Source organism: Dendrobates tinctorius, unplaced genomic scaffold (genome assembly GCF_039654945.1).
Source record: "Dendrobates tinctorius isolate UK_male_01 unplaced genomic scaffold, ASM3965494v1 ptg000093l, whole genome shotgun sequence".
Taxonomy (NCBI): Eukaryota; Metazoa; Chordata; class Amphibia; order Anura; family Dendrobatidae; genus Dendrobates; species Dendrobates tinctorius.
The window spans coordinates 28001102-28016885 of record NW_027361761.1 but is presented as its reverse complement, the minus strand read 5'-3'; the positions used below and the strand labels follow the sequence as shown (position 1 = coordinate 28016885).

The window sequence follows — 15784 nt, the reverse complement described above, 5'->3', positions numbered from 1 at the left end:
AGACTGAGTAACAGAATTTTGGAAGCAACAATATGTTCTGGACCAATTTCTTGGAATATATGCAGCACTATCAGGCCATAAAAAAATCTGCATGCAGACTGATAAGAGGTCATTCTTGCACAATACTATTTTCTTGTATTTTACTCAATTTTAGAGAAGAGAAATTAAGCCCTTTAACAACTGTCATAATATACGTAATGGTTATCAGTTGCATAGTGTCTATAAGCAATTTAGCGTTGCACATCAGAAAGAGCCTAAATTTGACTATTATCATTGACCAGGTCATTGCCAATGTTCCAGATAGCTTAGAAGTCTCATCAATAAAGAAAGTTACTGGATTTACAAATTGGGTACTTTGGCTCCTGAAGGACTTAATTTAACAATAGATAATGTTGTCAGTCAGTAATGTAATGTTATAACTTGTCATTTTTTATTATATATATGCACATATATACACACAGCGTATGTATATGTATATTATAATTAATAAATTATAATACAGTTCTTATTTTATTTTTATTTGTTATCATTTAAGATATTGCTGTATTATCTTTAACTCTCTGGTGTTTTAATGAGTGCCTCATGGCTTTAGTTGGCCATTGTCCCTCATTAGTGCACCTTCCTATAAATATGTCATTTCCTCCCATAGTTATACACCTGATGAAGATAGCGTGCCGCTATTGAAACGTGTTGTGGAGTGTTTTAATAAAGGTCTGTGCTTTTTCAATGTTAATTGCCTTGTCCCATTTTGTCTCTGCGCTTCTTAAGAACGCAATATCTTTTTCTCCTATAAACCAGGGACTGACCGTGATCAAACAAAAAGTGTAGATTTAAGCTTTTTTAGGGGACACAAAAAAAAAAACAACAAACTTTATGAATCATTAGTTTTAATGTAGTGAAGTGGGGTGTGATTCAAATGTTCAACAAAAAAAACAAAACCACCACAACAACTGGTATCGCTGCTTCTGCAAAAGTGGTAAATTGTGTGTTCAAAAAGGACAAACCCTCCGCCCCACACAATTCTGACTATTTTTCCTTAGGAAGGTGTGGGGAATGAATAAACCATTTGGGCAACATAAAATTTTAAATCTTTATTGTAATCAAAATCAGAGGAACAAAAATCAAGCAGTCACAGCGCCATCAAAGGAAAAATAAACGTTATAATCTCTTGTTTAAGGAGGGGGGAATCTAATCTATGTAAGATTGGCCTCATTTTTACTGCACCATGAACACTTAATCCCAAAAAGTATAATGTCAGTGTATTGTATGGTAAGATGGAGGTCATTCACAAACTAAAACTCTTCATGGAGAACACAAGAATCTTCACACTCTTTGAAACATAAAAGGTTTCACTATTATTTACCTTTACAGAGGTGGTGAGTTCTCCTTCAATAGAAGTCTTCAAACAGAGGCTGGACAGACATCTGTCTGGGATGAGTTCGGAATCCTGCTTTGAGCAGGGGGTTGGACCAGATGGCCCAGGAGGTCCCTTCCAAATCTACCATTCTATGATTCTATTGTAATTCCAGGACACTTAATTTGGTTGTAAATCTTTAGACCCCAAAAGGGAGAAAACATTTGATTACTGGTCACGTTACCAGTCACAATATTAATTCCCTGGTAAAATGAACGTGATATTGTCAGATCTACTCATCTGTGTGAGCACTGCTGTAATCACTGCCTAGAGGAGCAGCGATCGCCCACGATCACTACAGTGCCAGTCACACACAACTGTGTCAGCTATAATCAGTATCACAGGTTCTAAGCAGTTTTGGCCCCTGAGGTCATTTATTTCTCTTTTATCAAGAAGAAAAAAAAAAAAAAAAAAAAGTTACCCTTTTTCTAATTTGTTTTCCCTCGCTTTAGAGGGAAACTTATTATGAAGGGAGTTTAACACAATTTTCCTGGCTGCATTGTCATTTTTTGCACCACATTTCACAATGTGTTGTGTGATGTGCGATATGTAAAGATGCATTAAAATTTCAGCGTTCTGTCTACAGCAGTTTCTTAAAAAGTCCCTAATTTTCTCTTGAACGTCTTTGGCTGCGATCGGGGGACAGGTTTGCTGTGCAGCATTTTAATAGCAGTAAAATTAGACAATAGGAAAACATTTGCTATAAAAAAAAAAAAAAATGTTCACGGAAGGAGACCAATGGATTTTGCAATATAAAATGTAAAAAAATGAAGGCTGTGCAGGACAAAAAAAATATTTGCTAAGTATTGAGGTCCCATGGCCTTCCATTCAAGTGTTGGGCAGGACCAATAATGCTGTAAAACCACCCAACACTTGGGGTACAGGTGTCAGACCTTTTTCTGGTCAGATTTCATAAATAGGATGGCTTTAAGAAATCATGCACATGTGATCAATGCTGACTTGTGAAGATGGAAGTGACCATTGAAGTGTATACGATTTTATCCAGACTAGACAATATTCTTGAGCACTATAAACATCAACTGTACTCACATTAAAGCAAACAACCAAAGAATCAGTCTGGGGTCCAGGATGCTTAATATAGAGAAAAATATCTAGACCAGTGGACCCCCAACCATTTCTTGCTTTGAGAGCCACATTCAGCCTTGATGGATGGTTGTGAGACATGCTGCACAAAGATCTTGGAAGCCCCATGTGACCTTTTAAGGTTCTAATTGCACCAAGCGCCCCTCTATTACTTTATAAGTTCTTAAGTCCAAGTGCCACTTTCTATACATTACTTCATTGATGGCACCCTTAGGATTAGTGACCCATCAAAAGAAAGGTGTCCTGTTGACGCCGCAGTTTTTTTGCTCTTCAGAATTCAATATATTTCCAATGGTGCCATTTTGGGGTAAACAAAACTTTGTTTCTAAATGCAGGATGCACATTTTTGGAATGATTAGGTGACAATAAAGCACTCTACATGCTGTACATAAGTTCTTTTATCTATAGAAAGTATTGGAGGATTTAGGCCATTTTCACACATTTACTTCAGTGTCACTTGACATATAAAAGCAACCTATTAGATTATGTCAACAATTGGCATGTACTGGATAAACCAAGCATGGCCTCCACCAGATGTCCCTTGTACCTGAGCTGATCATCTTGTTTCCACTCACAATAGACTTGTGTTTAAGGAAAGATCGTAATTTCCATAAGACTAGACGGTCACTTACACCATTGTCTATGGAAGGAGGAGGAACCTCAATCTCATGGCCATGGTGTCCATATAAGACTGAGGGATCAGTGCAGTCATTTGTGATGTGGATCTTTAACACAAGGTCTGCTTAACACTCAACTCCTAGAGAAGCGACTTCACTCATTGTGAGATTGCAGCTCATCACACGTCGGATCAGAATTTACTTGAGGAAAACCAACTGAATCTTCATTTCGTCATAAGCTACGATGGACGCCGTACATACATTTGAGCTCACCCATACTTTCTCTCAGAAAGGAAATGTAACATCAACTGTTATTCACTGTCCTATTAAGGGAATAGAAGAATCCAGGATATCTATAAACCGAATGATAGTGAGGAAACACTTAGCTAACCTAAATGTATTCAAGTCTCCAGGTCCAGATGAATTACACCCCAGAGTACTGAAGGAGATAGCAGAAGAAATTTTTGAACCCCTCTCCATAATCTTTGAAAATTCTTGGAGAACAGGAGAAGTGCCAGAAGACTGGAGAAGAGCAAATGTTGTTCCTATCTTCAAAAAGGGGAAGAAGGTGGACCCAGGCAACTATAGGCCGGTGAGTCTGACTTCTATACCAGGAAAGATCTTTGAACAAATTATTAAACATGTATGTTAATACCTGGATAAGAATGAAGTGAACAGAGTCAGCATGGGTTTGTAACTAATAAGTCATGTCAGACTAATTTAATTTCCTTCTATGATGGTATTACTGATTGGGTGGATCAAGGAAATGCTGTAGATATAGTATATCTTGACTTCAGCAAAGCATTTGACAAAGTATCTCATACAATCCTTATTGAAAAAATGACTAAGTATGGAATGGACAAGGCAACTGTTAGGTGGATTCATAACTGGCTTAGTGATCGGACCCAAAGAGTGGTCGTAAATGGCTGCACATCCAGTTGGAAGAATGTCTCAAGTGGGGTACCACAGGGCTCTGTCCTGGGCCCTGTATTGTTCAACATCTTTATCAACGATTTAGATGAAGGAATTGAGGGTAAACTGATTAAATTTGCTGATGACACAAAGCTAGGAGGGATAGCTAATACTAGAGAAGAGAGAGAGGATTCAAAAAGATTTAAATAAACTGGAGAAGTGGGCAGCAACTAACAGAATGGTTTTTAACAGGGAGAAATGCAAAGTACTACATCTGGGCAATAAAAATGAAAGAAGCATATATAGAATGGGAGGAATAGGGCTAAGTGACAGCACATGTGAAAAAGACTTGGGTATACTAATAGATCACAGACTGAATATGAGTCAACAGTGTGATGCAGCAGCAAAAAAGGCAAATGCAATTCTAGGATGTATTAACAGAAGCATACAGTCTAGATCACGTGAAGTCATTATTTCCCTCTACTCCTCTTTGGTCAGACCTCATCTGGAATATTGTGTCCAATTTTGGGCACCACATTTGAAAAAAGACATCAACAAACTGGAGCAAGTTCAGAAAAGAGCGACCAGAATGGTGACCGGTCTGCAAACCCTGTCTTATGAGGAAAGGTTGCAGGATTTGGGAATGTTTAGTTTGCAAAAGAGAAGACTGAGAGGAGACTTAATAGCTGTCTACAAATATCTAAAGGGCTGTCACATTGTAGAAGGATCAACTTTATTCTCATTTGCACAAGGAAAGACTAGAAGCAATGGGATGAAGCTGAATGGGAGGAGACAGATTAGATATTAGAAAAAACTTTTTGACAGTTAGAGTGATCAATGAGTGGAACAGGCTGCCACGAGAAGTGGTGAGTTCTCCTTCAATGGAAGTCTTCAAACAGAGGCTGGACAGACATCTAACTGGGATGATTTAGCGAATCCTGCTTTGAGCAGGGGGTTGGACCAGATGGCCCAGGAGGTCCCTTCCAACTCTACGATTCTATGATTCTAAAGCGGAGGATTACCAGTATTTGATGACACTGGGCAGCGGATCCTACGGCAGAGTGGTCATGGCTACAGAGAAGACAGGTAAGGCCAAACATTACAAGGGTGATTTAGTCATATGTCCTTTTTAACTTCTGAGACATATAGCATGAAAACCATAAATCCTCCCAGAGCTACATAGTCTAATGATCGGTTATCAGTTGTGATTAGTGATCCTAGATGTGTCAGATGTCACTAATTGATGTCATCACATCACTAGACCATTTTCATTAGATTTACCCCAAGTTAAAAAGGTTTTTCTATGTATAGAAAAAAAAAGATATTCTGTATAGATTCTTTAATTTTTAATCATGGTTTTGGTAACACTAACACTTGCGAATCTTCCAACCCCTTAAGGATGGGGGCTTTAGGACAAAGCAGTTTTTTTTCTTCATTCATGGCAGTTTTAGGAGCCATATTGTTAATTTTTGGGCAATATACCTGTATGAGAGCTGGGTTATTTCTGGATGAGTTGTATCTGTCCATGGCAGCATTTTGGGGTTCATATAACTCATAATACATGATCTAATATGTATTAGAGAAATTATCAGTTTGGACAGTTCTATTTTCTGCAATTCATGTATTGCACAAATAAATATTGCTGTACTGCTATGGGATAGATTTAGGATTCCGTTGCACCATTTCTTTTTTTTTTTTTTATAACCTGTTTCTATTGTACATTTCATCTTTTTTTATTTTGGGCGTGTAGCAAGACAAACTATATAAATAGGACAATTCTGAGTCAACCTGTAGAATCTTTCCTTGGGTGGTTTGTGGGGGAATCATTTTAGAGGACAAAAGCTTAGTTTCCACTTTTACCATTTAAAATCCAATTGTTTTGTTTTATCCCATACAGTGCATGATTTTACAAAAATAAAGGTAGCTTCCTGATCACTGGTTACAGTGACCCATACTATAAGACTATTCTAAATTACATAAATTCTCACAATTTACTACTTTAGGACACAGGGGGTGGGGGGGAAAGAAGTCAATTAACCTGTTCTTGCGCCCTTTTTCATTCATGCATTTGTTTCTCGTTCCTCTTCTTCCCAGAACCATAATGTTTTAATTTTTCCATCATTATGGACATTTGAGGGCTTGTTTTTTGTGGGATGATTTGTACTTTTGAACAGCATTATTGGTTTTTTTATTACAAAAAAAGTATAATTCCCTAACTTTTTTCTTATTTTTTTTTTACCATGTTCACCAAATGCTAAAACTGACTGGCCATTATGATTCTCGAGGTCAATACAAGTTTGTCGATTCCTAAGATATATAGGTTGTTTTTTTTATTTAAATGGTGAAAAAAATTTCAAAGTTTGAAAATTGCACAGAGACCCATAACGTGTTTATTTTTCGTGATCTGGGGCTCAGTGAGGGATTATTTTTTGCGTGCCGCGCTGATGTTGGTAACGATACCATTTCGGTGTGGATATGATCTTTTGACCATATTAATGCAATGCTGTGGTGACCAAAAAACAAATAGGTATATTGAATTTATCCTGCTGCGCTGTTTATGGATCAGAATTTATAATATATATATTTTAGACCGGGTGATTCCGAATGTGGTGATACAAAATGTGTATTTTAATCTTTCTTTCAATTGTTTTAGTTTGAAGGAGGCGAATGAGGGGGGGGGTGAGATTTGAGAAATGTATTTTTTTACACCTTTTTTACTTTTCACTTGCTTAACCCCTGGGGCCATTTTCGTTTTTTGCACCTTCCTTTTTTGGTCCCCTTGTTCCCAGAGACATAACTTATTTTTCTGTCAACATAGTCATCTGAGGGCTTGATTTTTTGCAGGAAGAGTTGTACTTTTCAACACCATTGGTTTTCAACATATCATGTACTGGAAAACGGGAAAAAATACTCCAAGTGCGGTTAAATTGCAAAAAAATAGCAAATCAGTTTTGTTTGTTACCATTGTCACAATGTTAAAACTGACCTGCAATTCTAATTCTCCAGGTCATTACGAGTTCATAGACACTAAACATGTCTAGGTTGGTTCTTTTTAGTAGTGAAAAAACGCAAACTTTGTTAAAATAAATAGGACAATAATGAATGCGGTGATAACAAATGTGTATGTTTGATTTTATTGGTTTATTTTGAATGGGGCAAATTGATGATTTGAATTACAAAAGTTTAAAAATATTTTAATTTTTCTACTTTTAGCATACTTTAATAGTCTCCATGGGATACTAGAAGCTGCCGTAGTGCAATCGGCTCTACTATATATAGGTGATGATCAGGTCACCTGTATGTAGCAGAATTGCTCACTTACTATGAGCACTGTACACCAGGCAATGCTCATAGTAATCCAGCAGTGACAACCATAGAGTGCTGCTGCAGACCCCACGTTGTCATGCCAACCCATCGGCGACATGCGGCCATGTGACGAGTGCTGACGGGCGGGATTAGCGATCCATTTCAAGTGTGACCACATTAAATGCCTCGGTCAGACTGAACAGCATTTAACAGGTTAACAGCAGTGAGTGGATTGCAATTCCACCCTCAGCTGTTAGGAGCACATGTCAGCTGTTCAAAACCGCTGACATGTGCAGGGAAAGTTGTGGGCTCAGCCCAAATCAAAAAGGGAGAGGCACGAAATGTGCAGTACATGTACAGTGAACGTCGTAAAGGGGTTGACGTGTTACCCGGTCTAAAATGGCAAGTCTACAATCACTGACTACAGACATGTGAAACCTTCCAGTACATGCACAATATGCTGCAGGGATTCGCCATGTCTCCATGGTCAAATATGCATGTTTCTAGCCAGAAACAGTCTAGTAGATGCAGTGTCTCACACAAGACTGTACCCACTACATTGATTCTGCCATGGAGTATGAATACCATATACTTGGCAGCCTTTCCTGAGGAAACAGTTCTCGCAGTGATTGTAGATGTAATGATCTAGAATAGCAACCCATCAATATCAGATCACTCTATAGGCATGCCAAGGAGTCAAAAGGGAAAGAAATTTGGCAACCCATGTGCCTCTGGTATGCCTGTATGAGAGGTTAATCTGCTAGGATTAGAGATAATGACAATACTAGCAGTTACAGCAGGGGCCAGGCTGTGTATCAGTTGCACTCTTGCGAATGCCACACTCTCCAGCTTCTGTACCAGCGCGGTAAGCAAGACAGATACATCCATCATGGATTATGTATATCCATCAAGAGATCTGGTAATTTCCATTTCATAAGGCATTAAGGGGTTTAAAACCAATATTTAGATTAAGTCCCATTTTCCGCAAAGTATTTCCTTTGATACTTTAATTTTGCTCTTTTTAATTAAGGAATTAATTTGGCCCTTAAATTGATGAAGAAGACATGGACAAAGCATGAAGATTTCCTCAATGAGCTCTGTGTGTCCATCCTCCTGTCGAGTCACGAAGGGATCATCTATACCCACCCCATCTACGTGGACTTGGATGACTACTACGTCTTGACCCAGGATTTGGCCCCTGCAGGAACACTCCACTCTCTAATAGAACCCGGTGTAAGCATTTCAGAATCACTAAATGTTTTTATATATTTAACTGCCATATTTTTCAGACTAAGACACACCTAGGTTTTAGGTAAGGAAATTAGAAAAAATTTAAGCAAAAAAATGGTCAATTCTGTACTATATCCTGGTATATACACACATCTCCCAAATTCAGTTATACATTGTCTCCATCCCCATGCTCATACTCAAGGCCCACTCATTCCCATCCTGTTATTCATGGCCCCCTCATCCCTATCCTGGTATCCATGTCCTGCATCAGAGAAAAAAAGCATTCTGGGTATCTTCTCTGTGCTTCCATGCAGTGTCCTGTTCAATACCAGCAGCTTTTTTAGGCTTGTGAGCAGCTCATGGCAGTGATGACATGTGCTGCCTACAAGCAGAGGATAGCTGCCGGAATATTCACTTCTTCCAATGCCAGAACTGTAGGCATGTGGAGCAGTGAATATTAATCTTTAATAGCAGGGACAGGAACCTGTCTACTAAAGAGAATTATCAGGTTTGTCAGAGCAGGCGAACAGCTCCAGCTTTACAGGGTGACTCACCCACACTGCAGGAGGGCCTGGGGTCAGATACTGCAGGGAAAGCTCAGGCAGACAGGACCTGGGACACTGAAGGTAGCAAGGAGTGAAGGACCTCCGATCATGTGACTGCAGGGGGTGGGGCTTAGTGTCCTGCTGCTGGAGATGAATGCAGGATTCTACTACAGGGATCCTGGAATAGGGGAGAGGGGAACTCAGGTCAGACACGGAGATGGCAGTGCGGTAACAGAGGGACAAAGAGTAGTCAGAATGTACGCAATGAGTCATACATGGAGATAGCAGCACAGTACAAGAAGGGCAATCAGAATGGTCAGGACATACGCAATGAGTCATACACAGAGGGCAGCGTAGTACAGGAGGGACAGGCAGCACTTGCAACGGGAACAGAATCAGATCAAAAGCAAGCATAAAGTAGCACAGGCTTCAAGCACAGACACACCAGGGTCACACACTCGGCCGAGAGTCAGTACAAGCGACGAGGAATGACCCCACAGTGAGGCTATAAGAAGCCTCCCAGAATCGCAGAGTGAGGCAGTCCAGACTAACCTCTGAACTACCTAATCCCACAAGCTGAGCAAACCATGACAAGAATGAATATTCGCTGCTCAACAGTCCCATAGGCGTGGAGTGCAGTGAACACATTCTCTTTCATAGCGGCAGATTCTGATACTGTGCCTGCTTGTAAATGAATATTGACTGCTCCACTCCCATGGGCAAGGAAAGCAGTGAATATTTCTCTTTAGTTGTGTGAACAGGAATTACTGCAGCAGCCAGCTCCTGCCTCCTGTGACCCACCGCTCCCCCTTCTCCCCATCTACAGCCACAACAGGCATGGCTGGACTATAAGATGCACCCCCCCCCCCCCCCCATTTCCCTCCACATTTTTGGAGGAAACAATGCCTCTTTAAGAGAAAAAAAAAAAAAAAAAAAACACACATCCAAAGTTGTATCTACTGTATTTTTTTTACCACCGTTATTTACTTTTTTTTTTAAATCTGATGTGTACTAGGTATAATGTTCTCCAACCTGTGGCTCACTAGTCCCTGCAAAAACTCCTTACTTGCCTCTTTTGGCACATTTGTAGTCTACACAAAGCCACTAATATAAAGTCAGACTGGAAAATTGTATCCTACATTTAAGTACTGGTAGGGTTATTCTTTATATCACCACCATATAGCGCTCAGTAACACATTTGTGTATTAAGATACTTACCAGTCCCCATCTTCTGCTTTTCCAAGTGCCATTCTGATCCTCTAATGCACCGTGTCCCCAAGGTTGTCACATTCCAGATCGCTTCAGTGTTTTGAGAAACAGAAGTCACTTCTCAACGCAAGTCTAGGAGATTGAGAACGAGGTTCTCGGACGTACATTAAAAGTCAGTGCTAATGGTTAGACAACACACAGGCTCTCCATGCATGTATTGTGACAGTGACACATTCAGCTGCAGCACTAATCAGCCAGCGCGCTGCATGTATCCGGGTTCTCTTTGCAGCTTATTCTGTAAGCACTATAGCTAGCCGAATAAGCAGGGACCCAAACAACATTCGCTCAACTGTAATAATGATCGCCAACTCTGTTTGAGAGATCTGTAGTCACAAGATGGAAAAGGTGAGGGGCCAGTGGTGCCAGAAACCATAGAACATGGCCAACAATTAGATAATAAAATGGAGGAATGAAAGGTTTCTGGCACACCAACCAGGTAAAAATCAAAAGGTTTATCTGAACATTGCGAAAATACAACTCCGAAAAGACGCGTTGAGTGCATAAGGGCGCACTGCCGCCTCAGAGATGAGGCTGGTTGTCATCTTATTTTAGCCACGTTCAAATAAACTTTTATTTTACCTTGTCTGTGTGCCAGAAACACTTCCTTCATTTGCTGTGTGCACTAGCAGGATCAACACCCACCAGCTATACGCCAGCAAACTCGACTGGATTATCTGCTTGTATTGAGACTACCTGTCCCTCCCTCTTCACTGCCCCAATAAGCATTATACTACACACAGGGAACATATCTATCTGGTGGTGAAATTAAAGGATAGCATGGGAGATAACAAGTGGTACTTAAAAACAAAAAAAAATAAATAAATATAGGTATGATTTTAGTGTGCAGAGATTCAATTGTTTCCCTTACTTTTCCAGGTTGGAATTCCAGAGGTGATGTTGAAGCGGTGTGCGCTACAGTTAACCAAAGCACTAGAATATATGCACGATCAAGCACTGGTGCATAGAGACATCAAACCAGACAATTAACTACTCATGGACAAAGACTGCTTCCATGTTAAACTGAGTGATTTCGGTTTAACACAAGCTATCGGTACCCTGGTACCATCCATGTCACCCTTGATTCCCTTCATGTCCCCAGAGCTTTGTCAATTGCGAGGTAATGAAGCTCTAGTCCTAAACCCCACCATCGACACCTGGGCCTTTGGCGTACTACTGTTCGTCGCGTTTACTGGATATTTTCCATGGAAACGAGCAGGAGAAGACGATCCTCTCTACCAAGACTTTATCCACTGGCAACAACTTCAAAGCTTCATTTCCCCTCCAGGGCACTGGGCAAAATTTTCTGCCAGTGCTCAAGAATTGTTTCACGCCCTGTTCACCGAGGACTCCACCACCAGGAGTCCAGTAAACATAGTCCTCAACTACCTTGACTTGCCATGGGGAGAAGACCACGTACCTGAACATTCCCTTGAGATTGTGGTGGACAACGATGAAATGGAAAATTTTCAGACGGAATATATAGTCATTGAAGGAGAAGAGGACTACATTGTTGTGGAGAACCGAGGGGACAGAGTGCATCATCATAGGCGATGCCTCAGAGGAAGCAATTTTTACATCCAGTGACACTGCTGGTTTTGTCAGAAGATGCCAACCATGATCTGGGATCTGAAGGGGAGACTGTTTAGCTCTTGTAAGGTAAAGATGTGGTGAGTAGTGATGAGCGAGTGTGCTTGGATAAGAAGTTATCAGAGTTTGTGTGCCAACAGTGACCTCAGTGTGCTCAAATACTATCCCTGCATGTGTTGTGGCTGTTGAATAGACGCAGACCTGCAGCCACGGGGACTCGAACATAGTATTAGCGCACACCGAGTGTCCAGCTCACAATCTTGCATGATGCTTACTATGAATTTGTGTTGTCTTCTGAATTGAAAGATCAGTGTAGATGTTCTCAAACTGAACCAAAAGTTTAACCAATAAAAGCGCCATTTAGTTTCTAGAATCAGAATCTAAGAAGTCAGGGGTTGTTTTTTGATGAAATTAGTAACACTATACCTCAAATACATTACCATTGGATTTATAATGGGTTTAGGGTCCTCTTGCCATGTATTGATCTACTAGATAAGAAAGATTTTTACTTATGCATTTTTTTTCCCCCCCTCACATTTTTAACTTTCACTATTACTCCAGAGGAAAACTTAGGCTGCACCCTAATAGGTTTTAAAAGAATATGAATTTCTCTCTGATCCAAGCGCCGGACTCACCAGTTACCATGCGGCAATGGAAGTGGCTTTCCAAGCCCAGGAGATCGAGGACATTATCTAAGCCATAAGATTGGCCAAGGGACAACTGATCTAGTTCTCCTTGATCAAATCAAGAGGTAGGTGAGCCTGGTCAGAAAAAGATTTAACGACAGGCATTTACATAATTATATATTCATTTTATGCAGGATAAAGACAGATAATTAAATCTTTTTTGGAAAAGGAGCCTTGTAGCAAAGTTAAGCCACAGATATGCTGCCATCTGACTTCATAACACCATTACAGCCCCATAACATCCTACTAGCAGTGATTGTATTCACTGAAGACAGACTTTTCCATTACTTAGGATATTTTATTGATAGCAACCCAGGCTGTGGAGTTGGACTCCATTTTGGTGGAGTTTGTCTAAAAAGGTCAGAGTCCTAAAATATATAATAATTTGGGTACAGTTCTTCAATGCAGAATGTGCATGTGGATTTGGGAAAGTTATGAAGTGTCCTATAAATGGTCTGTTCTATTCCTGATCTAAGGATCTCCGCTTTTAGCGGAGCTGAATCTGTGTGGTACTTTGAAGGAGGAGCCTTACTACTGAGCCAGTACATTGGGAGGAGAAAGGCACTGATGAGGAATGCCTGCTGCACTCATCTCAAGAACTGCTTAAAATAATTAGATCAGATTTCAAGGCATTTATGCAGGAGGATCTAATGGAGGTGATACTAACTATTGTAAGGCTAGAGAAGTACTTGCCTTAAGGCACCGTCACACACAGCGAGATCGCTGATTTTGTGATGCCACAGCAATCTCGCCAGTGATATTGCTGTGTGTGACATGTAATCAGCGACCGGCCCCCCTGTCGGGTACCGCTGATCGCACTCGAACGTCCTGGGCCGTTTTTTGATTGTTGGTCTCCCGCTGGCCAGCGCACATCACTGCATGTGGCAGCGAGAGACCAGCGATCAGCGATGCTGGATTCCAATGTAAACAGCGGGTAACTAAGAGCCGCGGTGCTCTTAGATACCCGCTGTTTACATTGGATACCAGCTTGCTCACTGGTCCGGATCGCTGGTGGGTCTATGTGACAGCTCACCAGCGATAAGGTAACTATGTCCCAGTGATGCCATCCACGTCGGATCATTGGTGGGACCGCTGGGACATTGATACGTGTAACGGGACCCTTAATCCTGTTCTCACTGGCAGTTCTTGAGATGGGTGCAGGGTTACAGGTATTTATCAGTGTCTATTTTCTCTCTCCAGGAGGATCTTTACTGAGCAAGTACAGATTCAAATCCCAACTAAAAGCAGATATCATTAGATCATAGAATCGCGTTGGAAATTACCTCCTGGGTCATCTGGTCCAACCCCCTGCTCAAAGCAGGATTCACTTAATCATTCCAAACATGTGTCTGTCCAGCCTCTGTTTGAAGACTTTCATGGACAGAACTTGCCACCTCTTCTGGCGGCCTGTTCCATTCACTGATAATGCTTTCTAAAAGTTTTCAAAATATCTAATCTGTCTCCTCCCATTCAGTTTCATCCCATTGCTTCTAGTCTTTCCTTGTGCAAGTGAGAATAAAGATGATCCTTCTACAATGTGACAGCCCTTTAGATATTTGTAGACAGCTATTAAGTCTCCTCTCAGTCTTCTTTTGCAAGCTAAACATTCCCAAATAGGACATGGTTTGCAGACCGGTCACCATTCGGGTCGCTCTTCTCTGAACTTGCTCCATTTTGTTGATTTCTTTTTTAAAATGTGTTGCCCAAAACTGGACACAATATTCCAGATGATGTCTGACCAAAGAGTAGAGGTGGATAATGACTTCACGTGATCTAGACTGTATGCTTCTGTTAATACATCCCAGAATTCCAGTTGCCTTTTTTGCTGCTGCAGATCAGGAATAGAATAGACATTTATAGGACATTTCATAACTTTCCCCAAATTCTTAAGAAAAGATGTCCAGCACATTTTGCATTGAAATACTGAACCAAATTAAATATTTTGAGTCAGACCACTTTATACCGACTCCACCAAAATGGACTCCGAATTGCATTCATCGCAAACAAGGCTGTGGAGTGTCTGTGTTCAGTGAAGACACTTTCCCATTACAGATTTACTTCACAATAGATAATTTGGATTATAAATTCTGGTAGATTAAGCAGCAGATTATTATGGTAAGATATATTTTAAATATTTTCTAAATCAATAGTTCGCATGAAGAGTGACGGTTACACTTTACAGACCATTATGTAGGATCAGGCTCATTTTCAGACTAGCGTTTCTATTTGCATTAATTAGTATTTTTCAATTGAATCCAGTGAAAACTTCTCCCTAAAACCGATGAACGAAAACTCTTGATTATTTCTTCTTTGATCCAGGAGTGTCCATCTTTCTGTAAAGCCACAGAGCCATTATTATACTCCTCACCTTAATTTAGGCTGATGACTATTAAACTCTCACCTAGGATGTGCCTCTTGCATGATCATTTTATATCCTCAAAACCTGGTGTAAGCATTTCAGAATATTTACCAATTATAAAACAAATTAAAAATGTTGAATATTTTGCTTTAAGAGAAATCTGGTCCGGATCAGGGTTATTTAGTTGGAGATATTTCCTTCTCCTAGCATAGTGGTTGATATCCTCCTCCTTGCATGACTTTTTTGTGGGCCAGGATTAGTGGTTTGGGGAGGACAATATAGCTGTAGTTTGTGGACCAGATTTAGGATACCGATCCCCCAATTACCAAGTTTAGAGTGAATATCCATCTTGGTTATAAAATTGGTCTAATATTTTCATCTCCTTTTCCAGGTAGCAATTCCAGAAGTGATGGTAAAGTGTTGTGCGTTACGGTTGACCAGATTTATGGATCACTTGTGCGGTAAAGCACTGGCTCAGTGAAAGGCAAATTTAATGTTATCCTGATGGCTGATACAGCCAATGCCTCACATGTTGCCCATGGATGTATGATCCCAGCCATGCATACATTTTTCAGAGTTTTAAAGCTGCCGTGGACAGAGCTGCATTTGTACCTTGGAGAGGCAGGTCCCTGGTGGCTTCTTCCTACTGGCTGCTAGTGACTGCCTATGCATAAAAGGAAAGACCTGTCAATCCAGGTGATAACAGCCCAGCTTGTTCCCAAGGCTTTTAGAGTAGTCAGAGGAAGGTCAATGGT

General features: G+C 40.5%; 1 protein-coding gene and 1 pseudogene across 1 annotated transcript in view; one reads left to right on the top strand and one right to left on the bottom strand.

Annotated features, from left to right (window-relative positions):
- The window catches only part of MRPL19 (mitochondrial ribosomal protein L19), a 161742-nt gene that overhangs the window by 50947 nt on the left and 95011 nt on the right, over positions 1 to 15784 (bottom strand). The window lies entirely within an intron of this gene.
- On the top strand, positions 10053 to 12492 carry LOC141098664 (serine/threonine-protein kinase SBK1-like; annotated as a pseudogene).